This window comes from Varroa destructor, unplaced genomic scaffold, assembly GCF_002443255.2.
Source record: "Varroa destructor unplaced genomic scaffold, Vdes_3.0 BEIS01000005.1, whole genome shotgun sequence".
In the NCBI taxonomy this organism is placed as follows: Eukaryota; Metazoa; Arthropoda; class Arachnida; order Mesostigmata; family Varroidae; genus Varroa; species Varroa destructor.
The window spans coordinates 41,803,811-41,831,047 of NW_019211458.1; the positions used below are offsets into that span (position 1 = coordinate 41,803,811).

The 27,237-nt window shown below is 38.8% G+C and overlaps 1 protein-coding gene across 5 annotated transcripts in view; it reads right to left on the minus strand.

The window, feature by feature from the left end:
* Positions 1–19,366, minus strand: part of LOC111251152 (FMRFamide receptor-like) — a 97,183-nt gene extending 77,817 nt beyond the window's left edge. For 3 of the 5 annotated variants that reach the window (XR_015328236.1, XR_015328237.1, XM_022807487.2), the window contains exon 1: positions 18,041–19,366. The gene's annotated coding sequence lies outside the window, so the exon portion shown is untranslated. Of the gene's footprint in view, positions 1–11,927; positions 17,761–18,040 lie in introns of those variants that run through there. The other 2 variants (XM_022807488.2, XR_002673648.2) reach the window with 2 other exon arrangements.
* Positions 19,367–27,237: the final 7,871 nt, after the last annotated feature.

Genomic DNA, 27,237 nt, shown 5'->3' on the forward strand with positions numbered 1-27,237 from the left:
TATATATACATATACAGCGTGTAGCATTTAAATTGGAGCAATTTTCGGCGGGCTATTTGTCGTAATGGCCATACGTTCATCTGCCATTTTTGGTGCTAGAATGAAGCCTGTTGCTTCTAGAAGAAACCATAGAGAAATGTCCATGAGGAAAATCGGAAGATCCTTTTATTTATTGTATTAATTGCGAATTAGGTCGACCTGATGGGCTTTGAGCTAGTTTTTTTTTGCCCATTTTCTGTGCTTGCATTTTCAGGACATTTGGCCTGCTATCAGCCCAAAATTTAATTTCGTTTAAATTTCTCGTATGTAGCGTATTTAGACAACACTTTAAAAAGGTTATATTTACTAATATCGCTTGATATACGAGTGTGATTAAAAAATTATTTGCGAAATAAAAAGGAATACGCTGAAATGACACTTAGTGGTTCAGATCTCGAATCAAAGCTATAATCGCTGGCAATGGTGATTATATGAAATGGACATCTATATATATATATATATATATATAGTCATATTTCAAAGACAAAGAATTTTTGCATCGCTCCTTTTAACACTGAATCGTCTGAAGCTGTAGCCGCTTATTCTATTTTGTTGCTTATTTTTACTCACTGAATCTCGCCCAATGCGTGCTTTTAAAGCTAAGCGCCTTTAGATTCAGGTTTGAACATGGTGCAAATCTCTATTGCTGCCCGATTAAAGCGGACCCTTGCGGAAGACCCTCTGTTGACCCCTATTGCAATTGTCGAAAGAAGCCTTTAACGCCTTTAGCTAAAAGTAAGTATTTTGGGAAACTTCTAAGAATTGTTCCGAAACAGCGTTTCTTTTGGGACAACGACACTTGACAGTAGCATCGCCCAAGAGGTGGCAAAAGAGGGCGACAGTGGCGACTATCTACGGTTGCGGCGTAAACTGTCCGAAGTGGCCTCTTTCAGTCTTTCGATAGTGGTATCGTAAATGCAAAATCAGCAGAATTTTCTGATCTCGATACAATCGCTACTAAATATCATTGATGGTTACGATGGTAAGAAATAAGATATCAAGTTTAGGTACCGCTTGCTAACAGCAGTAAAAATTATCTTTGATCAGTCCCATTGAAGAATTATCAACCAGTCTGTTATCTTCTAGGATACCTGGCCCTAGGCGGAAAATGATTTTCACTCATATGAAAACGCCACCTAAAATGGGAAATTGAAAAATATAACGGCGGTTGTTAGTAGAAATAAGCTATCGTCTGTACGTTCCTAAAAACCGAGTTAAGCCATTGCCTTCGTCTATTTTTTCTCCTAGCACCTGTTACCGCTAATTAACTACTTGGGCTCCAGACAGTGTCTAGATATCCTGTACGTCATGAAGCTCGCTCAGACTATAGCGACTACCCGCAACGGAGCAGAGCTAAACTCTGAAACATACATTCCCCGCAACGTAAAGTGAATGAATTTCGAAGTGTCTACAAAAATAAACCTTATCAATATTTTGAAATCAGTAGGTTTGGCCACCTCCTAAGATCGCGCAATGGAAATCAGTAGCTACAATCATGGTTTCATTGTCCGATCATGTCAGGTCATACCTTCGAAGCCGCTTTTTACCAGAGTATACTCAATGACCACGCAGCGGATACGGCTATCTTGCATAAGCGCATGTATATAGAATGGTAGAAAATGACTAAGAAACTCTCGATTTAATTGGCTATCATAGATGCATTCATATTAGTAATCAATGCAATGCTAGCTATAGTAAAGGTACCAAAAACCATGAGCAACTGCTGGTAGCCATTCGAAGGGTATCTGAAGGTTAAATTCAGTATTTGAGTACGTTAAGAAAAGCGAATTGGGAACGTCGCTAAAGTGTTTTTTTAAGAAGTCGATATATTTTACTCTATCTATCAAACATTTCTCTGATATATTATCAGATCAGTAATAATTGTATGCTTGTTAACAGAAAAACATTTAATTCATTATGATATAATATGGCTGCTCTGTTTGGATGTTTCGCTTAGAATGTATAAGTCGTGCAGCAACATACGATGGCACCTGGTTCAGAAATTTAACAATCTCGCTTTTCGAAATCAACAAATAAATAAACTTGAGCATAAACCAGCTCTAAATTCGACCTACATAAGCTGTAGTGCAGGACCCTGTCGAGGACAGAGATTGTAAAAGCATGAAGGCAGACGAATAAGCGTACGAACTGATCGGACGTCCAATCCAACATGAAAAATTTTACAACACAATGATGACTAGACGCTATACCTGTCTCTGACACAATGGCTCACTTCTCTAAATGAGCATATCCGAATTAGCCTAGGCCTTCTTGCTATTCTGGCTAAAGGTAAAAAGCAATACGTTTCTTGTTAGAAGATATGGATACATCTATTCATAGCCGTGCTAATTTATTGTAATACTATCAATCCCTGCATAGGCAATCATAGTTCTACCCCCTTATCGATATCGAATCAGGACCAGGCCTTTATTTACGTATTGACTCGTACCTGCTATCGGAAATATCTGGTCGATTAACGATTCAACTGCAAAAAATTGGCCACTGAGCCCGTCAAAAGGTGTAGGAGACTGCTTTACACTATCCCCGTTCACAACGAAGGCAAAGTTCTGCTTTTCTTACTTTAGACCCCTCCTTCCCCCAATTTTCTATCTATGCGTCCGCTTATAGGACGAATGGCGTGTCACCTTCCTGATCCAACAGAGTCGTCTTATTCTTTTCGGACATTCCCTTTTGAGTTCTACAATGCGTGACCAGTTTTTTGGAGCCCGCATCGACACAGGTGCGGTAAGGCGGTGGGATCGATATAAGATAGGGTACAGAAAATAACCAACATTGTCCTGTCTCGAAAAACAACTTCTTTATAGCTCACACCTACAAACTCGGAATGGGGAGTTAGCAAAACCCAATAATAAATAAATAACTCAATAATGAAAGGGTCTAGTAGAGGATAAGGACAAAAGGAGGCCATCTAACTGGCGTTACTCGTCCGCTTTTCATCTTTGAAGTGGAGGTGTCGCTAGTAGATTCCAATTCAGAAGAAGAATAAAATCCGCGCCTCAGAGAGGCAACGACGGTATCAACAACAGGATATACCAAGCTGGCAAGAGGAAATCTGGAACAATGATGAGGTTGCAGAACAACACCAAAACCTTTTGAGTCGCCCTATCATCGTTTGTGAAGGGTAGAACTACGCTGGTGCACAATGCAGATGGTGACAGGCGGCCGTCATAATCTTTACTGTGGTAACTGTAACGGGACAGAAATCTCTGTGGATTTTCGAATGTCTTCTTTCTCAGCCCTAATAATCTCAATGAGAGTTACTAGAGTTGCTGGAGTTGAGCTATGCACATTCAAGCGTTACATCGTTTCCCCTTCGAACATACACATTATTGAAGCTGTATAATATGTCAACCCATGTAAGTTTTGCATACAAGTAATAGTACGAACGAAATGAATCACTGAGGATAGATGTTACAGAGCGAAAGTTCGCGAGCAGTTCTTTAAGACAGCAAAAGCTCTGCTGCTCTTTTTGCTCTGTTGCACGGAATGGGTTTTTATTTCAGGACAAACAGCCAACCCGCACCAATAACCCAGAGATGCTGTCAGCCTCAACAATTGGGTGGGCTATCGAAATCGGACTTGACAAAAAGATTTGGTGAAACCTATGATGCAATTCTGACGCAGCTTTGGGCATAACTAAGCATGTAACATAAATGGGACAGTTACAATAAGTTTGGTTTTAACCCAAGTTATTTTATCCCACACTGCTGCACAGGTGAGCCAACATCAGCACCTGCTCAAGCTGCACTAGGCTGTAGGGTATCGTAATAGAGTCTAACTACGAGTCACTTTCCCTTTCTGCTCACGCTACATTTACTTTTTGGGGGAGGGGGTGCAGATATGACAACCTCTAAGTTCAGCCACTGCTTCGAGAGATTGCTAACTATAAAATTAAAAGCACTTAACGAAATGCAACGGGAAAGGCCAAGCATGTTAGAGCACTTAACTGTACCGTAAAACTAACCTGAAATTGATTTCTAAATGACTGGACAGCATATTCTGATATTTATATTTCATTTATATATCATAGATTTGAAGTTGAAAGTCAAGCATATGTATGACATTTAATCGTTAATTCCTTCTCCTTTGTGAGGAAAAAAGTTTTGTGTTTTTTTTTGTCGTCGTTTGTTATTATTTCAAGTCAAAAAAACAACTGCACGTCATTGTGCGACGTACCAGCTCTGGGTCAGCGACCCTTCTGTAGAAAGATGTATATGAGCTAAGAATTTTGGCCCAAAATGCTTAATCGTTATTATTCTTCAAAGATTATGTATTTTTTTTTCCTATTTTCTGGAATGACTTTTCTCTCACATGTAGCCAGGCCTAAAAATGTCCAGCAGACGGCTTCTATGGCACTGCTTTGTGAAACATTCGTTGATATAAACAGTGAATGACACACGTATGTATGTATGTATGTATGTATGTATGTATATATGTATTTTCTTTTTTTGAACACTTTTTTCTCTGCAACTTAGAAAGCCACTAAAAAATGGGGCTAGACTAATCTCAAAATAGCGAAAAGCAGAATATTGCGTGCTTGTTTTTTTAACACAATTAACAAACATATTAATTTGTATATTTCTGGGCGCTACCTAATTCTCCGCTGCGTGATCTACATCTATGCTAGCTCCGTATGCTGTCGCTGCTATACATAGGTAAGTAGGAAGAGCCCACATGCAGCTTGCTGATAGTGAGCTGTCGTTTTATGAACATTTATATAGAGGATGAAAGGAAGCTAAATGCCCATTACAGGAACAGTATTGCTAAAGAGTGGTCACGACACGCGGGACAAGTAATTCCGGGCTAATCCGTAAAGTAGCTTAGTCGGAATCGATGTAGTCAATACAAATGTTACTTAAGAAAATAAAGATGACGGCAGAACTGAAAGAGAACAAAAACCGCCTAAGGGTCTTGCAAATATTAAAATAGGCTACCTCAGTTGAGAAAAAAATGAGCATTCTGTGAAGGAGAATCGCTCTTTCTGATTTCGGTCGATTCCAAACTTCAACGAGACAACAGAATAGAGAAGACCAAGGACTGAATTTGATTTTCTCAGAAAGGGGAGGCCTTAAAAAATAGTAAAGGAGGAGGCTAGAGCTAGCACCTCGTTGAAAACAAAGATAAACATAAGATTAGACTGAGTTTGTTCGTTCTGAACAGTCACACAATTGGAAAAAAAAAAGTAAGATTTCAACATTAAGAACGAAAAGCAACAGATGTGGATATCTATCTGGGTTTCCAACCCACTACGCCTAATGGGTAAAATAGCCCAACACGACTATAGCTATTAAAAGCAATAGAACCATTAATAGTAATCAACGAAGAATGAAAAATGAGTACGCAGCAAGAAAAGACACCGAAGGAAATCAGACAGCAGACCATATCCGGTCCAAGTTAATTTTTTACGAGGAGGAATCAATGGAACAACTATACAGTTGAAGCTTTGTGTATAGTATTTCATAAATGTTACCGCCTCATGCAGTCACAGATATTCACCTGTGTTTCGAATAACGAGTAACAGGACGAGAGATACAAAATTAACGACTTAGCAACTAACGTAGCTCCATATTATGCGCTGCAAATATTCGTTTGAGTAAAAGTTCTTTTCTAAATTGTTCGTCATACAAATACAAAGGGACGAGGCTAAATTTTTCTAGTACTGCAAGGAGCCCTATGGGAGACACACCGCGTACAACGGCTCGCTTTTAGTTGTCAAAGCGCTCGACCCTTAAATTCCGCAACTGAATGACGTCTTTAAGCGACTGTGAAAACGTCGAATACGTTTCTATGGGCTTCACTATTGCGTAAACGGTGCTGCATTTACTATGATGAACTAGCTGTTTCCGTGCGTTCCTCCAAGACTGCGAGATTTCAGCCAGTTCATATCTATGAATATTCTTTGGGTAGAATCAATAAATCTATAAATTTTTCTCTTCAAGTTCTATTTCATAATTGAAACTATTTGATTTTATCTAGCAGCTTTAATATAGATGTCTTGTCTCGATCAAAAGGAGGACTATTCAAGGTCTAGGTTGTCCATTTTCGCTGTTGTCTGTTATTACTCAACGTACAGTTAAAAACACCTTGTGACCTTTCCTGTGTAGAGCCAATCCATATACGGTTTACATGTAGATATGTTCGCGAATTGTAATGACGTCATAAAATGGGAAAACGGACCCCTAACCTGTTTTTTCGTTTTTTAAAAAATTGACTACTTCAAGTTTAAAAAACCACATCGCTTTTTCATCTAGTCCGGCGCAGCAGAGACACTCTGTGTCAGAGATGGCGGATACAACTGCGGAAAAATGACAACAAATGTAATTGCAACTCCGCATTTGTGCAACGTTGCAATATTTTTGCGATGGTGAGAGTAAATGTACGGCATTGTCAGAGATTACGTCGCACATTTGCAATCTTGACGCTAAAAAGTGATGATCCGAAGCGTACGAAAAATGGACGAAGCTCTAATGTGTATATGGATGTTCTCATTTGTATCACTGTGGATCTCATAAAACGTTCATCTAACACACATATAGGTATATATGTGTGTTCTATATATATCCTAATAAATTCTACATATTCTAATAAAAGCGAAGTTTCAAGAGCTCACTCCTGATATAGCCAGGAAAGATGCGTAGGATGGTTTTAATAAAATAACCCACTAATACAGTAATGTAGATAGCTTTATTTCGAGTCATTCAAACTTTTGGCAAGCTTCATTAAAAACTCACGTTCAACGATGATAGCGTAAACGGTAGGAACACTTAGTAGGGCTTTATTAGAAAGAAACTATCCAACGTCTGACGAAATGCGTACCATAACTAGCTACATATCAGAGAAAGTAGATCAGCTACCAGATATGCGTAGATCGATTTTACATGCGCATCAAGCCTACAACGCATACAAGGTACAAATGCATTTTTTCAATGAAAATATATATCATTTACTCATGCCTTGCTCAGATATTTCAGCCAATTGGTTTACTTGTAGGGCTGAATTTCTATCAGACATGTGATTGTAGCAAGCAATTAAAATGTAAGTATAGCAGATTGTTACAAACGTAACTTTAGCATTTTAAAGACTTCGTAACTCCTTAAATCTTGAAACGTCGTTTACAAGCCGCCCTGACCATAAATCTACCCCCTGGAACATAGTTGCTATTTGCATGGAACAAAATGTATATATAGTACATCGTCGGTGTACCCAAATAAAAGGCCCCAAAACTGATCAGTGGACGCAAGTTCTGCTCAAAAACTTGCGTGAATAGCGGTTTCGTCTAGATATTCCTATGCTACCTAATAACGGTGCCATATTCCATCAAATCAAGTTGAAGCTACTGACAGCACGCTGGGGGCATTCCGGACCGCACTATCACTTATGTCAATTTTGGCCGAACCCCTCAGAAGCTCTTCAGGGTTGTAAATTGCGCATAATGCTCAATCAGAGCACAAAGTCAAAGGGGACTTTGAAGTAGCCTTTCAGCCTCCTTCTCTTGTTCACTGCCTTTCATAGCTGTTAGCCAACCGGACAACCAGCTTGATGGGATCCTGGCACGAACATTGTGGGCCGCATGCCCACAAGAAGTGATCCAACCATGTGGATGGGTCATATGGGGCCGACGCTCAGTCGACAGCATGAACCTCTGAAAAAAGCTAACTTCAAGAGCGTATACGAATGACTGAATATTTTCGTCGAAAATTTTCAGTTTGTCAGCAGTACAATCAGTCTCACCGCATAAAAGCCTTACTTAAACTTGTTCGCTTCAGATACCGACATAAAATATAGGCTTAGCGTAAATACAGGATTAAAGTTGCTTAAGCCGTCAGATTCCGAATAACGCTAGTAACCCTGGGGCCGGAGGCAGGGTTCTTATGTGCATGCTTGCTTCAAGGTAAAGCACACGTTGTCAGCGCGAGGACGGCCATAGTAATCAATGGAGCCGAAGCAAACGTTAATGCATGTCATAGATATGCCTTTCCACTCCAGGATTTGTATCGATGACGTCTCCAGTGCGAGAAAGCTTGTTGGATTATGATATATTATAGGTTAAATTAGGTTATAATTTGTATGCATACATTACATACAAGTCCTTTAATATATGTGTTTTACTTCTATTTAGGTATCAGAAAAATTACAATTGCAGGATCATCACAGGGTGATAAGGACTTCCTAAAAGAATCTTTAAGGGAACCTTCGGTGAACAAGTTAAATATTAGCAGAGAAACCGCTGTACATGGCGTATTTTCTACCGTGATATGACTTTCTGCAAGTATCCCGAATTTATGGGATTTACTCAAGAATCAAGAGTCTGGGTTTATCTCAAATAGAGTGAAGAGAAGCACGATTTTTCATGGTTTCTCATAATTTCACCCGACACAGAGCAACATACAGCCACAGTGACAAGTTTCTATAGAGAATTTTTACGGGTCACAGTAAGGTGGTGTCTTCACATCGATATGAAGCAAAGAAATGAACGGGGAACTATGGGAGGTACGCCTAAGCCTAGAGTTAGGTCACATCCCTATCCTAAAAACGCGACGATTTGCCTTTAGTCGGACCGAAAAGGTTTTATTCATTGAAAAATGCTTGATAAATAAAAGCTAGCCGACAAGAACCTGCATATGGCCCAGTTGCGTGAATCGAATGGGCCTGCCCAACAGACACGATCCGACAAATAAAGCAAAGTCACTCTTTTTCGACAAGGCTAGGTCACGGATGGAAACGGCCAGAATAACTACATTGCAAGAGTTCGAGTGGAAGGCTTTTTGCGCCCATATTGTTCTGAGCTTATGTCGACAGACTACCGGTTTTTTCCGATCAATGACGTATGAAACGTGAATTATGAGTGAATACACTTGATAGTCACAAGGCTTTTAAAAACCGACCGAACAGCCTTTTTTTTTTGGGATTTTTTCGACATTAGATAGAATGGTATTTGGCTCGATGGAAGTAGCGGCGCAAGCATATGAAGTTGCTGCTAGAGCTCGAGTGAAATCGTAATTTTGTAGGCTGAAAAACCGCCATTACCTAATACAAATATTTGGGGCGATAAGAAGAGTCCCTAGCACCTAGAATTCAAGACTCCACAGTGAAGTTCCACTCGGCACACTCTTGAATTGAATGATGGTGAAACAATAAATGTTTGGGGACGCCCGCGGTGTTTTCTGAGCTAACCATTTTTCATGCTTCGTCAGCCGACCGCATTTGCATGGAAACTCAAGAATATGCACTAAATCGGGTAAGATGCACAACCTGAACCATTTCAATAACCGTATGTTTCACACAGTTTCTAGAATCGTATATATATATAGTGGGGTGGTGCCATATTTTATTAGTTTTTGTTTTCACACTAATATTCATAAAAATATAAGAAAAAATGGTGTTCATTTTGGGAAACCTTCTGGTAAATATCCTTCAAAACGTTCATGGTAAGCTTATCCTTTTAACACCCCTGGTGACATCCATAAGGTTTCGCATGTTCAGCCAATTTTGATGTACTGCGTACGTACAAAGTACAAATTACGTGTGTACAAATAGTATAGAAATCGTCACGTTTCGACCAATCTAGGTTTGACGTATTTAATTATAACTTCATGTAGATACTTATTAGGAAGAAATCAACCTCTAAGAGAAAGTTCACATTGAATAACATCGGTAATAAGCTCATTCTTATGTATCAATAAATTTATCATATAATAGGGCACGTAACGTCCTATTGTCCGAGTACAGCGTTGCAATGCCATAGCATCTGTTCTTTACAATATCCTATATAACTTAGAACTTATTCCCAGAAAAAAACAAAATATCTATTTGCGGATTTTCTATGGGTGGCCTAATAATTTAATTATCCACGGCGAACTGTCATCCAAAATTACATTGACCTGCTATCTTCCGATCTTAGGTAAAGATTTTTCCTTACTAATAAAGTGGGGACACCTTCGACTTACAACGAAGCACTTTAGACCAATGCTTATTCAGAATCGTACTTTTCTGGTTCCGCAGTTGAAAGCCAAATACAAGGTCAAAGATAGCCGACTTTCACAATATCCAACAAAAATAAGATTCTAGTAAAAACCAAATTTAACTAACTTTTAAGTCCAGGTGAGGAAACATCCTAGATAGCTATCTAATATGCAGCGAAATGAACCCTCCTATTAGAGTTCTCCATGTTTTTATCATTGTTCAGATAAATAAAATGCTATATATAGAATTTCCATGGGCACAAAAGAAAATAGGAACGTAGCATGCGTTCTCTCTTGAAGCGACTTTTTATATGCCTTATATTCCTATGTATTGACTAGGCCAGTAAAAAATTGGCTGTTTTGAAAATTGACTTTATACATTATCGACAGTTGGAAAGGGCTTCGGAGCACGCTTATTTGCACAAGTTGTTTGCCTTTCGTCACGTATTCTCCGTCGATTGCGTGATACCCACTGCAAGCTGTGTATCTTTCGATCTTTATTTGGGCAAGCGCGTGTCCTTCTTGAAAGAGAGACCTTCTCGCTTGTATACCTGATAACAGTTTGTGCTAGATAAAAGAATGATTTGCCTAAAGCTTTCGGTAATATGGACGAACTCAGTCCGCCAGGGGCAACTCCTTGCTCAGTTGTCGGTTAGCAAAAGGTACGCGCCGAGATTGAAGCAGGGTATTTTAAAACAACATGCGATCATGACAGTTTAAAACGACTATCTTCAGTAGAATTTCAAAAGGAAATAGATCCTGCGTTACCTTGTGACGGAGCGGGCTTCGCTTATTCTTTGTCCTCAAGACTTGGAACAGTCGTATAGATTGCCAATGAGCGTATGTAATCTGCTCTGCGTTTTCTATCTATCCACTTCGGTGCTCATGAATAGTAAAAATATACAATGACCCTCAAAAATATTCGCCAAGCCTATCATTTCAGATATGTCATCCAAATCATCAAGCAGAACGTCATCAAACAAAATAATAAGTACATTTCTCAAGCAAGCAACCAATACTTTCTATTGGTATCCTGTAAATATTAGATGGGTTCAAACCCCCCAAAAAATGGGTTCAAGAAACTGGATAACGAAATCGGTCTGTTAAACGTAGCATGTTTGCGTGATGAAGCTAGGGACATATGGTGGCGTCGATTCGATTAAAAAATAACAAAGAAAAACGTGCCAAGGAGCTTCAACGAGCGACAACAGTGTCGGTTCTCACTCTAAATCACGCAAAGACGTTATTCAATATAACACATACGAGAAAAAACGTAGTGACCAACCGCTTTGTATGGAACATGGAGGGTAAGGAGCAATTAAAAAGACGGATGATATTCGAGAAATTTATGAAATGGCTGCAAGAAGAGATAGAATCACTGCGTAGAGTGGATCGGGAACTATTCAACAATTAAGCTAATCATTCACCGATTTAAGTTGTAAAGAAACGGACCACTTCCGGCTTCGATGCTGCCGTACAAAATCGTTGCAGTCGACGTTGTCAGAAAACGGAAGGTAAAGGATTGCTAAATCGTTAGCGGCCTGCAAATTTTCCAAATCCTTCATAAAAACTTCGCACTATACTGGGTAGTAGGTATGTGTGTGTGTGAACCTTTCTGACCCCAAAGAGTTGATGAAACTTGATGTTCTGTAGAAAAACAAACCTCAGCAATCCTGCTTGGAACTATATGAGCTTTCTTTTATAAACTCTAGAAGTTGCTTTTGTATAGAATGCTAGCCACTTCCTTCGATCCCTACGTTTGTTAATATTTAATAACAGTTAAGTGGCCGATGTAGCCTGTCTTAGTGCAGATATTTTAAGAAGATCTGTGAAGCCCCTACGTCTCGTTGCTGATGATCTAGCAAGGCTAGAGCTCTTACCTTTGATTTTTAGATTTTTCGCGGTCACGAAGCTTTCGACAGTAGGCTTTCTCTTAGAAAGGTAAAAAATAAATTTTTTCGCTACCTAATAAAAGTCTTCTTTATTTTAAACTACTAACCTCGTCGTGCCCCAGTGATTTGCGGTCATCATACAGCTATGTGCTACGTCTTTCAGACGAATATATCTGAAACGACAAAGTGGTCAAGGCAGCCATATATGGCTTACAAAGTGGCTATCAGTATTTTAGTAGGTCAGTATTTTTCTATATAGAGCCCCGAAACGTGAAGTCACCTAACAGCATTTACGATAGCCGATGATATCTTTGTTTTTGTTACTCGTTATCCAATGTCGATCCAATATTTCGTGTCCTGTAACGCCTTTTCGTGAAGCTCACGTCGTTAGATGTATCGTTTGGTTCGCGAATAAAACAATGAAATATCGTATTTATTATTAGCAAAGGAATTATACAACACAATTTGGACCATGATGCTAGATTATAGAACGGCCTGCAAACTCATCGAAGGTATAATTTATAATATCATCATTGGTAATTAACAGATACCTTGTCCGGAGCTATTTAACGGATCTAACATTTCGAATTCATGTTAATAGATAACATTGTCTAGGTGCGCATACTTTTATAAGTCGATTGAATGTCATCAAAAAACGAAAAGTTGAGAAACAAAAATATCGTTTGGTACTGAAGATCGACGTTACATGATTAAGTTTCCGTTTTTCAAAGTTCAAATGAATTCATAGAAGGAGATTGGGTAAGAAGAAATCGCTAGTTCTAAAAGTTTGAACAAGTAAAAACCACAGAGAAAATAGAAGAATCAAAAGTTTCTAAAAATTAGTATTTACCCCAATGTATCTCCTTTATCTTCCTATATTCACTAAAATATCATAATGGCTGAAATCGGCTTCGTTTTCCTCCTACCAGTAAGAACCTTAATTGAAGAACTAAACTATGGGCGCATCTTTATGATCAACTAATTTTAGGGACCATCAGGATTTGATCCAGTGACGAGGGGCAATCAGTGTTTGTCAACTGCTCTATCTGATATTCCTTTTTCCAAGTTAACTTAAGTTAAAATGCTCATCCAAAATGCTTAGAACATTAAGTGAAATTTTGCATTGACTCGATTATGACATTTATATAATTACAGTTCGAGAAAAACCAGTGCTTCTTAGTGTCATATATTTATATATCAGTAGCGAATGTAGCAGATAAAGTGTTCTACTTATGTCTGTAAGGCACACAGATCGGCTGGTGGCGATCACGTGAAACTGACTTGCGTAATCATCAAATTCTGGTTTCTAGTTAATTTATAAGTTGAATAGTTTCACTTAACTTTATAAGTTGAACTTTACGCCCGGTGGTCAGAAGCTCTGAATGTTATCTGGTAGAACTGTTTCAATCAATGACCTCGTACAATCATAAGCGTCATCTGCCTATATTGTCATAAGGTTCATCAATGCAAGATTTAAGAGATTTACAATGTTTGTTATTGCGTAGATTTTTCTCTATTATGCACTGTAGAACATCTCTCGGGGTAGTAAGCCCGTTGCCCTCGTCCAAATCGTCGACTGGTGAAAATGTAGGTTGGGCTTTAACATCGGCTTCGTTGCCATCACAAACTCACTGAGTGCAAACACCCTCTGAGATAATAAAATTATGTGCCGTATAACCTTTCCAAAGTCCGCTTTTCTCGACCATGATTCGAATATGACTAGTATCAGTAAAGAACGGGAATTAGTCATGAAGACAAGATATCGAAAATGCTATGTCTTCGTTATGTATACGAAGATGTTTGGATTAAATGTAATCCTACAAAAAGAGGTGAAGTAAATTCATGAACGATACCTCATACATGATTTGTTTAGAGACCGCAATTAATTGGACGCTTCCACTGCATCATCATATTCACGGTTCAAATATTCTATTAAATATATATATATATATATATATATATATCCCAACATTACTAATCTAATGTATCGAAAGTAATTAGATTTTGTCCGGGTAAAAGCCCGTACCCCGGTCCCAACATCTTATACGATAAACTATAATTTAGCGAAAAAGGAACTTAACTTTTATTTACGTACAGAAGAATTGCGCACGGTCATAGGCGTCAAAGGTTATCTCAAAGGAGCGAACTTTTTTTTTGCTTCTTCTATAGTTTCAATTGAAAGTGTTAAAAAATTTAATTTTGACTGTATGATTGGCTGCAAATATATTTGCAGGATGCTCTCTATTTTCTGGCTTAAGAGAAAGAGATATTGCCTTGTGTATTTTTACTATTTCCTGTGATGGTATGTTTAATATAATAGCTGTCGTTGTGACTCAAAGATAACTTTAACACTTTGTATTAATGAAGTTTAACGATTTAGCACTTCTATCGTATAGTAAAGTCTAGTCATTTGTTTATGTTTGATTTTGTTTTTTTCATTTGGTTTTGTCATTTGTTTTTTTCATACATTTCTTGTAGTTTTTATGAATTTCTATCAGTGATGATTAGCACAAGGTATACAGGATAAAGGTAAAATTAGAAACGATTATATTTATCACTAGGGAGATTTCCTTTCTTATTAAATTTTTCGACCATTTTTTCATAGAAATTTATCACCATGAGTCGAGATTCAAATTAAATACTGTTATTTTGTTATCGTCTGCTTTAAGGAGATAACTTTAGTTCCTTTGAGGTTAACTAGTAGTAAATAGTGATTTAAGTGTAGCCAGGTATACATGGAATAGTGTTTTTTTAGGAAGTTCCATTTTGGATTTGAAATAACAGCTTAATATTGATATTTTATGAATGTCGTTTGATTATTTTTGTATATATTTGTATATTGGTGGATTTATTTTTCTATTTATATATGATAGTTGTAATAGCTCTCTTGTAATTTCGATAATTTTATTTTTCAGCTTTAGTTATCAAATTTAAAAGATTTTCTATAGTTCAGTTTGTATTATTCAAGATTACTGCTAATTTTCGTTCTTTTTTTTTTTTTTTTTTGATATTGAAATCATTACTTTGCCTAAACGTATAATTTTTTATTTTCTTTCATATATACATATTGACAATGTTATTGATTATTATTATAATGAGATTATTATTACCGGAAGTATTTGTAAATTGAATAAAATTATATAAGACATTGTTCTGAAAAAAGTTTTATAGAAAGAAATATTTTGCATTTCGTTTCGGGGATAGCTATGAGAATTCCTCAAGTTCACAGCTAGAAAAACTTTACTTTTAAATACTTCGGGGACCGTCTCAGGGATCATCGCAAGCATTAGTTTTATTCCGAACGAGTCATGCACGTCAAATAACTTCGTCAATATTCTCATTTCTAAGTTGAACAAAGTTGGATTAGCTCCCTGGGGCAGTTGCCGGCCGTTCACGTAACCAACACGATTCACTCTAGTAGTTCAACCAGGCCTTTCTTCTTACAGGCATACGTTCTTAATCTCAGAGAAACATCTCAATACCATAATGTCGACTCTATTCAATTAAGAGCTTTGGTTACATACGGAAACGGCTCAGTGAAGATCAGGGGATGCTTGAAACTTATATTACTTGCTTCTGATATGAACAAAAATTAGCTGATTTTGTCTAATAGACCTGCAGCATCCCAGTGAGCCACTGAGACTTGTCTACACTCAATGTTCATAAGAAACCACAAGAGAAACCGACTGAAATTGCTGTTACCGTCATGAGCGTTGCCCTTCGTACAATTCGAACAGAAGTTGATCTATTTTGAGCGCTTCAGCGCCTTTTTGAGTTGATCGCTAGCCTCATGGCCGCGGTTTTAAACTTATACTACAAAAATAAAAAATCTCGCTTATATCTTTTCCACTTTGTATGTGTATAAAAATAAGCGCTAAAGTGCCCAAAAATCTAAAGTAGTAACAATGATAATAATAACGTATGCTCCTTTGGTTTGTCTGTTCGGAAGCTTTTCCAATGACGTACGAGTGTTGGTTCATTAGTTCGTATGGTAAGTTTCAAAATTACACCAGTATATATTTTAACTTATCAGTAAACGTTTCGCGTGTCCCGAACGTTCCGCGGGTGTTTTCCGATTCCGATTATGCATGCAAGTATCGCCGCCATTGTTGCCGACGCCCCCCCCCCCCCTCCGCCCGGTGTGAAAGCCAAGAAACAGTTAGGCAAGAAAAATTGTGTTAATAACTTATAATGCTATCACATAGCGGCGAAAAGAAACTTAATAGAGGTGCTAAAAATACATTTAACTTATTATAATATCCACAAAACAATCATCCTTGAACGAATATAAGCACTCCGAATATTCGTGGATGACAAGAATTTTCAATTAAATCTCTAAAACGTCAAAGCTGTACTGATTTGACAGCAACTCACTAGCAATTTCTGTGTAAGGTTCCGCTAAAACGTATAATTGCATAATCTGCGTGGATATAGAAATTATCCACACGGATTATGCAATTATACGTTTATATATTATAGATTCTACTTTTATTATTATATGTTATATATTATTCATTCTACCTTTGGAGCGGTTACAACGAACCATGTCTACGACCAAAGCTTTCCTCGATACTATGACCTCTTTGGCACTGTAGGAACGCAGGCCTTCGGCCGTTCTCACTTGAACACGTGTCAGCAGAAGTTATACCGAACGATAAAACGTTTTGATACCTAAATTTAGTGTAGTCTTGAATTCAATAAAAATAACGTAACAAGTGTCGCAACTCCGGTATAACGACTTTTCGCCCACGTGTGGCAAGAGTAATGGCATGCTGTTAGCCACACTGCTTTTTACAAACGTAAATATCTTAATATTATCTTGATTACATAAAGATTGTCAGGAGTAATAGATTATCATTTCTATATGTACGGTTACTGACACCTGTTAATCCAAATACTGATTTAAGCCATAAGTAAGCTGTGTTTCTCATTTTCCTGTGTCAAGGATTTTTTGCTAAGGTCCAGGGCAGTTGTGTTTTCGCGACGACGTCCACTGTCAACCTAAAAAAAACACTTTAGAACGAAGCCATTAGGTTAAACAAAGAAGCTTGGAATAATTTGGATTAGTGAAAAAGAAAGTCTGAACACGAGTGGCCGCGTACGCAATGCATATCACTTCTTAGAATACATATACAGACGTAGGCACTTACAGATATAAGCTGTTCACAGGTTTATCTAACATGGTTGCGTGTACAGGCGTTATCGTCAAGATGTCGCCCTGCTGAAGATAATGATCACAGATGAAGATGCTGTGTTCATCTTTAGTGGCAAGCGGTTCAGGCTCAGACGCAGATCTTTGCTGTTGGAACCGTATTACCGCTTGGTTTACAGACGCATATGCTCAGCATGGACGTTTTTAGTATATTGGCCATTGGAGACCACACATGTCTCACACGCGGAAAGTATGATTTGAAGAGGCCTATAGGAAAGGTGTACTGCGAGAAAGGTCCGCAATGCTGACTGCAGTCGTTGTTTCTCGCTATAGCTCGCGCTAAATACAAACTGTGAGGGTCTTTCACTTCCAACCTCTGAAAGTTAGTTGTGACTAAAAGTTATAGTAACTGCTAATAGTACAGTCGTCAACTGCCCACTGGATGTCGTGAGTTCCATCAAATGCATTTGCACCTTTCTGGGGTAACTGTTCCACGTTAAGTAATTATTGAGTGCTAGCTTCCGATGGTGGGAATTGAAAAACTTTAAAATTTTCAAGCTTTATTCTTCCGAATAGTGCCTTGGAACGGGTCTCCATTTGTAACTGCAGCCATGGTCCGAAACCTATGAATTAGTCGAAACGCGGGTACCGGCACTTTTAATGGGTCGCCCATCTTTCATTCGCAACCTAAGCACTGAATCCGCGCAGTGACAAGTAAAACAAAGTTACTTTTCGTATGTTATAATACATATTGCTAAAACACACACTACACACATAAAGTATATATATATATATATATATATATATATATATATATATATATATATAGGTACTTAATAAACTTTCATAGTGATATTATCCATTTGATCAAGTAAACGGCATTCAAGCCGTCTTTATTAGTGCCAGGTTTGCGTCTTTTCTGAGAATCGTAGAGATCTTTTGTCGTTAGCTTGTAATGACGTGGAGCGACTTACCAAGTAAGGGTCCAGTGGCGCTGAGAATGGTTTTCAAGAGTCAGGATCATTTGTCAAAAGGTTGTCCATACACTGCCAGGAGAAGGGCTCGGGAGGAGACACAGTGAGAAATAGGAACAGCTGCGATACAATATAAATTTGTATACATCTAAACGACACTTCGTCGACAAATGGGATTGGGAAGAGTTGTCAATAGTTTTTGGGCGTCTGCGGGAAGTCAGCAGATGAAGAGAGTTATCCAGCGTAGCGATGGCACCGTAGCTTTAGGTTGGTTTGCTTAACGCGGCGTGGATAAAAATATGGGATTTCATTACTGACTAATTTTTGTAGCCACCGCCTCTGCGCAACAACTACTATTGTATTTCCATTGTTCGCAGAGGAACAGTTCTAATATGCTAACACTCTTAACTGACCTTATTTTAGGTGTTGCCTGTAGATGAATGTCCATGATAATAGTTTATATTCGTTCGCGCAGAAACACACTCCTATCTTTGCTTTCGCTATGTATAGCTATTGTCGTTGTCTTCAAAGCCACAAACAAGCTTGTATCGCACTTTTTCCACCTACAACGCACAACAGGGCTACCGAATATCAAGCGAATTTTGCTATGATCCCTCCGGTAAGCGTACTTCTCGTAGTGATTAGTTGTTGTCTGCCGTGTTTGCCTAAGGACAAATTGTTTTAAATAGTCATCATAACTAGTTTGACCTTTTCTAGGTGCTTTTTCTTCAGTGACGATATCATTGTCCAATGTCTACAGGCAGTGTTTCAACGACGCTGGCCGCCCTTGCTTGACAATAATCATGTTCCACATATGCAACGGACGCATACTAATTTCAGCCAAAATGCATTTCCAATACACGGCAGCAGAACTCCCACCCAAAGTTCTGCCACCAGCATGGCACATTGACGTCTTCAATTCTTAAACATCTAGTCTCCAACATTTTCCCTTTCCTGTCTCCAGGTTGAGTTGACTTCATTAAAGTGCATTTTTCTTTTCATCTTGCACTTTCCTCTTGTAGGACGACGATCCTTATCTATTTCGCTCGGCCTTTTCCTTTCTATTCTTCTACGCTGCTTGCATCAGTTGTATCCGATATGTTTACGTACAGAAACACACTGACGGGCGCGAAACGAAGCTGCACGTCGATGTCATACCGTCGGGCGCTTTTAACAGCGATGGCGCGTGGGAAGATTACAATCTATCAGCGACAACTAGTAGCTATGCCAAAATAATACCTAAGGCCAACACGCTGTTTGCTGTTGTCCTGTAAAGAAAGTCGGCTTACTTAGTTTCTTGATTGCGGGCGCTCATACAGATAGAGCCCACCCAGGACAGCCCTCACCGAAGGTCCGATGACCATTGAGAGAGGGATTTTCGTGGCGAGGGATCAGAGTGAGATCACTCAAGAAAATGAGAAAGGGTCTAGTAGCAGAGTGTACGATGTGGCGGATAAGTCAGTGAGGTTGGAGACCTTTAACCTGATAGTCCAACTGGTCGACATTTTTGGGGCAAGTTTCGAATTGCCTTTTGTTTTTTATAATGACTGCAAAACATAACCAAAACTGCGATGTATAAAAAGAAAAACGTTTTTTAAAGCAGCTTAGGTAGCTAGGAAGGAATAATTTTAATGATTTATCCAAGGATTAAAAACCAAGGTTTGTCGTTTAATGTAATGCTTGATAGAAGAGTCAGCAGCAGGTCTCATCACGAGATGCTATACATGATAGTCAGCTGTCATTGCATGTAGTTTCTATGTGGTAGAATCAAATGACTCTCTAGCAGTAACAGCAAAAAATGCTCTCCATACCTAACCATACCCACTTGGAGCAGTTAGGCACATGAAATTGCTACGATTTTGTCGCAATTCACGACTGATTAGAACTTTTCTCATATCGACGTACGTAGAGTAAGTTTCTTTCAACAAGGCCAATGATGTGCTTTTATTTCACAATCACATTATTTCTCACCTGCGACATATACGAGATGTAAAACGTTTATTCTCTTATTTCATGATAGATATTGCAATTATAATTTTTTTTTTTTAATTTTTTTGAAATCACCAGATCTATCTGATAGTCAAAAACAAAAGTATACATTCAATTTCTCAAGACGCCTTTGTAGGTATCAGCTGGAAAAAAGAGTGCGGACAAATAGTGCTATATTTCTTCCTGTAGCAAATAGGGCCTCTCTGAACAGGCCGAACCCGCCACATTTAGATCACGTCCTACCGCTATTGTCAAGATGAAGCAAAAGGATCGTTTTCCGCTGCCTAATCGCTAACTATTAAATTCGCGCTGGTCACTCAAAAGTGAAATTCGTAATAGAAACATTGTGGGGATTGAAGCTCCAGATCGCGACGCCTTTGACAAAATATTAAGCAAGGTCACCTGTAGATTTCCTTCGTTTAATTCGCTTACTCCAGCCACTTTTACTCTGATTTACAATTGCGTTTGCAGCTGTGGTCAGCTTTTCTTTTCTGAAGTTAAGTAAAATAAATATCTCAGCTTGATGTTCATAACCTTATAGTTCCCTCACAGAGATCAACGGCTCATGGTCGTGGAACCCAGAAATACCGCTTTCAACTTCCGTCGAACTTGATATGCCACAAAATGCGCTATAGGCTTGAAGGACAATTTTGGATTACCACCCATTCGAGGAGAAAGGTATTCCGAAACGAAGAGGACATTTTGCTATACGCGATCTATTAATAATCTGTCATTACTTACTCGCACTTTCGAATGACCTTTGGAAAGGGTTATATCCATAGTCACATTGCACCAATACCTTAAGAACCCGATTACACACTTCGACTTCAGTATCGTCATTAAGAACTTACTGTAGAAAAAAGAACACGATCGGAAGAATATATTATACACAATTGGTGCTTAATATATTTGTGATATTGGTTAGTACAATACTCAAATGGCTGTGTCGTAGATGCAATAATTCTGAAAAAATAGACTGACCGTTAGTGATTTATGATAATGAAGCAAAGTTATGTGGTCCTATCGAAGTAATTGAAATTGGTCTATACCAATCACATTTTGTTGTTAGCCGTCTGTTAGACTCTGTCTGGCCTAATTTTGACAGCGCCCTGAGCTACGTTGCTTTATTGAAAACGTTTTGTAATTTGGAACTTTCACTTGGCTGACAGCTGTCATGATAGAGCAGAAGCCGATCACTTGGACGTGCCTTTGACTCGGACGTTAGCGTTAATGGTGGGTCACGGGGAGTAGTCCTTTCGCAGAATACGCCTAATTTTGAACATACACGTCCCAAAGGACTTCTTACTGAACGATGTTTTTTTTGTTACTCTAGTGTGCTAGCATAAAGTTGCAGATGATATGGTGGGTGTGGCACGATTCCTGCATTAATCATAAAAGCATGTTCCGCAAAAGAGATATGAGCTGATCGTTGATTGGGTCAACGGCGCACAGAGAGCTTGCCACAGTTCTGTACCACAGACGCTTATGTCCGCTAAACTCTTACACGGATTATCTGCGACTAGTCTTCTTTCGGTGGTCAAGAAAAGGGGTATATGATTAGGAAAAACCCAATGCGAAGTGTTTTAAAGTGTTTCAGCTCAATTCACGGTCGTCAGTTTACGTGTAGCTTGTTGGATCTGTGGGGGAACGATTGACACGAACCGTAGGTGAGTCCGTTGTTAATGAAACACAGATTGAAAAGTCTCGATCCTACAAAAGTGACGAAGCGTGCGTTTTGCTGTTATTTTTTTTTGCAAATAAAAAGCTGTTTTATTGCTACTTTGTTTTCAATTTAGATTTGGATGATTTTTACACAACCTACTTACTTGATCACATCCAAGGTAGATAAGCTGGCCGAGAACGACCAGTGTCATGTCTTGTGACCACCTTCAACGTCTGAGTTCAACATGTCTTTATGCGGTCGATGTTTAAAAGAGAGCTACGCAACTGCTAACCGGACTTAGGGCTAGAGAAGCTAGATGCCGAACAGCATCATCGAATATGGCCGCGGCCAAAAAATCCCTGATGGATCAGTTGTTATCTGGCCGAATAAGCTTTATTCTGTTTATGAGTTAACGGACAGTCTTGAAAAACGAGTAACATGAGCGTCACGTTGCCTGTGACGAAATTAGTTAGTAATCAGCGGACAAAAGCTATTTCTTGGACTAAATGTCTTACAGTTAGGTGCAAAAATCTCACATTATGGCCGTCCTTAATTCAGTTGATGGCAGCGGAGTGTCCTTATTGGGGAAGGAGCTTCGATATCGCGTTTGAAACAAGTGCTTAGGCCGTTTTTTCGAGTATTTACGACGCTAGTTAGTCAGCATGGGCGAGTACTCTTTGACTACACTAGTGGTACCAGGTGTGTGTCTACATGGGTGCTTCAGATGAATGAAGGCCGTTACTGATTGTCTTGTACGTTTCTGATGGTTGAGAAACATACGTAAATGTAAACTGAAAACGTGTGCGTTGCTAATAAAGGTTTGTATTTATATAGATACTAGTGTTGGGAATAGCAGCGCATATCATTCTCTCAAACAAGTAATTCATTAAGAGATCGTAGAGACAGCATGAGGGTTATGAATACAGTGTAAAAGTGACGCAAGATGGCGGAATTTCTAGTGCGTTGGTGTGGAAAATGAAGCTCAATAGTACTTCGCACTAGTTGCTTTTCTAAAAAGGAGGGAATAAATGAAAAAAAAAAAGCAAATGTAATTAAAAAAAAAACGTACACGTTTTGTAATATACGTCGACGGCGAGGTCTAAAACGTAGATCTCTGATTTATTCGATAAGAGATAAAATGTAATAGCGGGAATACCCATCAATGTACTCTGCTAGGAACCTGAGCAAGTGATGTCCGAGCGAACACTGACGTGTATGGGAACAAAGCCCGGAGAATTCCTCGCAAAGGATCGTGAAATTGTAATTTTGTTTATGGTACGTTGGAACGAATGCTACTTTAGGTAGATCTCGGACCACTTGGACCGACGAAGGTGCAACCCAAGTTCGGAGTGCGATGGCTTCATTAATAGAGCAGTTAGGGTAATGAAAGAGATTTAGAAGCTTTTAGGCAACCTACTACAAAACGTTATAAAGTAATATGTACCCTGTAACGAAAACACGAATCTGTACAGAAGTAACTTAACAACTTAAGTTACTAACAAACAATTTTTCCTGACATTGAACAAAGCACGACTACAAACAAAAGCAGGTTTTTTTTTGAGTAACAGTAGCACCCATTACCCACTGTACGGAAAGCATAACTGCAACGGTACATATTTAAACATTTACGGTTACATAGGATGCAACGCAATAATTATTGTCTTGATTTAACCGAAGCCAGGTATACAACAAGCGAAACCAGCTTGAAAAACAGCATGATCGATAGTTACTTAGAAAGGGGCAAAGGAATCACAAACTGAATGATAACCAAGGGCTCACCACTGCAGTTCAGTGGGGATTTAAAAGGGTTACGCTTTGAACATCCGGGTCATCACTGATCAGTGTTCGAACAATCTTTGATGAAGACGTCATTGTTAGAATCTGGAAAGGTCCGCTGCTTTGAACACGTTCGTTTTAAGACAGATCTAAATGTTCCTTGTATCGGAAATTCACCTGTTATAAGTAATATGAATTCACTGTAAATAAACGTATGGGATACGGGCGTTACTTGGCGTACGAGGCAATAGTGTAAGATCCTTGAAATGGGTGATATCACTCAATATCTCTCAAACCTTTTCCTGCATTGTTCACCGGTTTGAGACGATCGATCTACTGACAGCTAGCGCTTCACGTGGTTTGCCTTCGATGCTAGGCAGACCAATCAAGATCATTAACGAATTGCTTATGGTATTTGTCGAATTTAAAAGCTAGTCCTGCAAGGCGCAAACGACGAAAGCTTGACGTTTTCACATGTTCCACAACAGCGACCTCCGTCATAGGGCGATATACCCGTGATTCATATATATATTGGACTGTTGATTCAGCACGATACAAGAAGATAATAGGGACCTTCTTAGCTAGCGATATCATTTGCCAGAACCGTGAGTGGCTATTATTATAAAAAGACATTTTTATTGCAAGCTCATTGGTACTCGAACCGGATGTGAAGACATTATCGAGGGGCTGAAACGAGTAAAATTTTTATACTTGTAAAGTATCTGAACGTGCTCTGTTACTATGTCCGAGGCTTTCAGCAATTTTAGGGCTGATAGCGAGGTTACAGCTGACTTCGAACTGAGCAACCTGGCGATCAGCATTAATGAAATAAGGGCACTCCATAGCTATGCAGTAAGACGACGGCATTGAGATTTTGTGCAGCGATTAGGCACGTAAAGATCGTTCTCGTCCCTCGAACGCGCTCGTATACGTTCACCTAGAACAGCGTGTAGGTACTGTAAAGGCAAGTGTCAATATAAAGGGATACTCAAACCGACTGAGTCTATCCTACGCAGTTATTATGTAGAGTAGTCGTATTTAGTGGTACAAAAACTGAGGACAAGTTCGCAGCGTTCGGATGACAGTCAATCGAAGGCCTAGCTGCTGTGCATTTTAGGCAAAGTGAATAATTCGAGACTTACGATTTACCATTTTTATTTCGGCTAATCCAAAGATTGAATTTAAAAATCAAACGTGATGGCGTGAGAAGCTACCGACCGTTCTTTAGAAGAAGGTACACTCCTGAGTCGACCAGCGTAAGACTGGAGTGATATATATATATGTATGCACAATAGATAGTGGAAGGAAAAACGTGCGTTGGAAATTTGACCCACTCTTGTTTCAATTGTAAGACTTCGACGTTCCTGCACGTAATTTCATAGTCCTTTTACGTATAGCCTGCTCCGTATAATCCAGGGACAATAGTAGTGTTGTGGGATATACATTTTTTTATTGTATTTCATTTCATTTAGGAAGCATTTACAATGTAGAACTTATTTATTTTTAAAAAACAGTACGTTTTATATACTTTGGTCATGTTAATGATTGGATCAAGAGATCTATAGTGTGTCATAGTATCTTGTAGGTCATTCGACCTAGTTTCACGTCCTACCCTTGTTGTAAGTCATTCCTTGAGCGCTGTAGTATTTGCAATGATAGGAGGAGAATAAATAAAACCGTTTTTACGTTAATGTATCTGTGTTGTATTAGTTGTGATTGCTACTTTGATGAGGGTCAGTTTCAGCGATTTGATCAGGGTAAGCGTGCTTGAAATGTTCAGGAGGCAATATGGCTTCGACATTGTAAGCCCCTTTATAATATATGAAATTGATTCGTTGTAACTGGGCCAAATGCTGGAGAGCTCTTTGTCACGAAAACGCCTAGGCTTTCATACTCGAATTAAAGGCTGATTTCGAAAAATCTCTACTTGCTTTTCTAAAAAATTAATGGTCTCCACTTTCTGGCCAGACTTCAACGTTGATATCTACTGAAGTTCATATTCAGTTCACTTATGGATAATCAACGCGCTGATGCATACCGTGTGAGATCAGACGATGACCGCAGATAGCTTAAAAAACGATTCATCGACAGTTTACCGTTATCTTGCGGCAATTAGCGAGGCAGGCCGGATCATTTGTGTCACGCAATTCTAAATGTGTCGGTTCAGCCTATGGTAAAAATACAAGATGCACATGTGCGCCATGACTTTAATAAAAATCAATGCTCTGTTACTATAACGGGTAGATTGGTACGTGTTAGAACTTCGGAGAAGCCAAACTTTGATGATACTTTGAAATATATTTCTGCAATTCAGAATACATTATTTCTCGTCCAGAACGATAGCTGTCTGTATAACGCTTCAGGCACTTATGTACTCTTCTCGTGTTCACCAAGGTGTTAATATTACAACTTTAGACACCTGCAGTACCATAAATATACCTAGAACATCTGCATTAAGGAATCACGTCTTCGTGAAGTAGCTACGAGCATGTCGGCAGTGAAACTAACGATTAGCTTAGCACCGCGCGACGGACGTCAGAGTAAGTTACGAAACCGCTTTTCAAATTACTTGGTGCAGGAAATAGCCCCCTGCAAAAACATAATTTGCCTTGATCCAAAAATGTAATCTAGCATAGGACTATGAGTTGAAGGCAATCGATGCCAACGTTTTTGACAGTTTTAATCCTCCGTACAAGTACTTCTATTTTATCCTGAAAATACACCTTTAGATCAAAGCACATCTGTCAAAGCAAAAAAGACTGAGAAGTATCTGTAGAAAATAAGCTCACAAGACGTCAACTTCGGTTGTGTACTTAAAACTTCGGCTGCCATTTCAGTCCAAGTTTGTATGTTCTCCAAATTCACCTTTCTAGACTCACCCTAAAAGCGCACTGAAATCATCGATTGCTTACTCATAAACTTGTGTAACTTAGATTAAGATAAGGGTGTTGATAGGTTTCAGCGTTTATTAAGATGGCCTAACTGTGACGTTATACGAAGCGCGCACTCACCGCACCTATTACAGCGGATCTCTCCTAGCTAACTACCCGATGTGGTCTGTGAGTGCATAGTTTCTTTCTGTCCTGGTCATAAGTGAACTTATTTATGCACAAGACTACCCTGATGCTTTTTAGGCTTCTGCTTCATCGATCATAATCATAAAATTATTAAGATTATGATCTGATATGTACAAACTGCTTAGAAGTAAACGTTCGGAAGGGCTGGTCAATATTTACTAAAGACATTCCTGAAACTCACCTATTTAAAAGGGTATTGTAGTGGTAGTTTCAAGTTCACTTTATGCTCTTGATGGTGGTTACTAGAAATAACACAGAAGACAGTGTTTGTAAATGTTTCTAGACGCCCGCGGCAGCCTTTGCTGTTGCTTGTGTGTAAATTCGCACTTCGGGTGTCCATCAACACTGAACATCTCTTAGTATTACGAAGGCAGGAGAGAAAACTAATCCTGTTTTAGTCGAATCTCTTCGTGGGTCATGTCAACACTCTGCGCGGCCCTTGAAAATGTTCTTTAGGCCGTTTATGATTACGCGTTCTAACTATTGATTTGTACTTAAAAATTAGGGACTATGGTCGCCGTCGATTGCTCCGCTTATATAGTTTGACCAGTTACAAATTAACTTGAAGTTATTAATTATCAACTTAAATTGCCATGACACATTTCTATGGACTTATGGACCCTTAGAAACTCTATAGACAAGAATCCAGTTAGACTAGTCGTAGCTCACGCATGGTAGTTATACAAATCATA